The following is a 2,132-nucleotide window of genomic DNA, read 5'->3' on the forward strand; positions in this document are numbered from 1 at the left end:
CCAGGAAACGCGCGGGTCTGGTTTGGACACCCAGACTCTCCTCGGACAAGGTAACGGTAGACGGGCGCCTCCGGGTTGCCTGGGGCCCGGAGGGGTGCACCCTCTCCTTCGGGCCGTCGCTGTCAGGGTTGACTGGTCGATTGGAACTTTGGACGCGCCTGGGGACGGCCCCTGCCCGGTCGCGAGACCGCTATGGGCAGCTTGCTCCTCCCCGCTTTGCGCGTCGACTCGAGACGCGGCCTCCCTCCGGGGAAAGCAGGCCGCGTCGACCTCGGGAGACTCAGATGGCCCGTCTGAAAACGGATGTCCGCAGCGGTGACGTCGGGACCGTCGTCAGGCTTTGACGGTTGGCGGGGTTTCGTTGGGGGCCCCCCATCACGGCACAGAGCCTGACTTCGCCCCGCGCCTCCCACCCGCTTTGAAAAGCACCCTTCCCCGTTACGGCCTCGATCCAGAGGCCTACCACCCCCCCGCCCTCACGGGCGGACGGTTCCTCACGCGCCCTATGAGCGGCCGTGCCGCCTCGAGCCCAGGCCCGAGCGGAGCGAGACCCGTGTGTAGGAAACCCGCGCGTCGCAGGTTCGTCCGTCCCGGGGCTCCTTTGATCCCGGGCTAAAACAAAAACCATATGCTTGTCGAACCGTCGGTCTGGGTAAACGGCAAAACGACTCCAGGGGCTTGAGACACCCCTGGAGCGACGGAGGAAGGTGCACCTCCGAAAGAAAAATGAAATTACGGACAGTGTCCGATCGAATGAGGTCCACGGAACAGAGAACCGTGGTGGTCAGACCGGGTGGGGAAGCGGTCTGGCTCAGCCCAGATAAAATGCACTCTGTGCGGGCGAGACTTCCAGTAAACGCGGGGGCTGGTTTGGACACCCAGACTCACCGCCGGTGCCCTGGGCGTGCATCCAGTGTGTGAAGGTGCACCGTCCTGGGCGAGCAGAGGGTGAAAGACACACAACACTCCTCGTAAGAAAATGGACAGTGTCCAAGATCTTGCATGCAAACGAGAGCCCTGTGCTCGCAGACCCGACCGTGGCCTGCTCAAAGTCAGATCCGTACGCTTGATGGCGCTCCTGCTGGAGCAAAGACGGTCCGAACACGGACGCTAGGGGTGTTGTAGAGGAGGTGGGGGACCGTCGCCACACTCTTCTCGGACAAGGTTAACGGAAGACGGGCGCCTCCGGGTTGCCTGGGGCCCGGAGGGGCGCACCCTCTCCTTCGGGCCGTCACTGTCAGGGTTGCCTGGTCGATTGGAACTTTGGACGCGCCTGGGGACGGCCCCTGCCCGGTCGCGAGACCGCTTTGGGCAGCTTGCTCCTCCCCGCTCTGCGCGTCGACGCTAGACGCGGCCTCCCTCCGGGGAAAGCAGGCCGTGTCGACTCTCGGGAGACTCAGATGGCCCGTCTGAAACGAATGTCCGCGACGGCGGCGGCGGACGCGGGCGCGTGGAATTCGGAATCGGACGGTCGGGGTGGCCGACACCCCCCGGTCCAGTCTTCGAGCCCGACCTTCGCCCCGCTCCTCCCCGCCCGAAAAGCACCTTTCCCGGTTACGGCCTTGATCCAGAGGCCTCCCACCCTGGCCCCGCCTGACGGACGGTTCCTCACGCGCCCTATGAGCGGCCGTGCCGCCTCGAGCCCCAGGGCCGAGCGGAGCGAGACCCGTGTGTAGGAAACCCGCGCGTGGTGGTTCGCCGTCCGGGGTCGATCCCGAGGTAAAAAAAAAAAAAAAGTACCATACGCTTGTCGGTCTGGGTAAAGGGCGGAACGACTCCGGGGGCTTGACTCACCCCTGGAGCGACGGAGGAAGGTGCACCTCCGAAAACTTTTTGAAAACGGACACCGTCCGTTGCAGACGAACGAGATTCCCACAACGACCAACCTCCCTGGAAGACTCCCAGGGAGAGTACCTCGGGTTCGGGCACGGTCAAATCCGTCCGCGTGACGGAGCTCCCTTCGGAGCGACGTGGGTCCTAAAACGGACCTTGGGGGTTTTGTCGAGGAGGGCGACAAACGCTCCCGCTCGGACAAGGTGACGGAGGGCGGGCGCCCACGGAGGAAAGGGCGAAGAAAAAAAAACGGACAGAGTCCAAAACGGTGCGGTCCACCCAGATTCCCACGTACGCGA

This window comes from Siphateles boraxobius, unplaced genomic scaffold, assembly GCF_051911475.1.
Source record: "Siphateles boraxobius isolate OS27281-9 unplaced genomic scaffold, OSU_SipBor_1 422, whole genome shotgun sequence".
Taxonomy (NCBI): domain Eukaryota; kingdom Metazoa; phylum Chordata; class Actinopteri; order Cypriniformes; family Leuciscidae; genus Siphateles; species Siphateles boraxobius.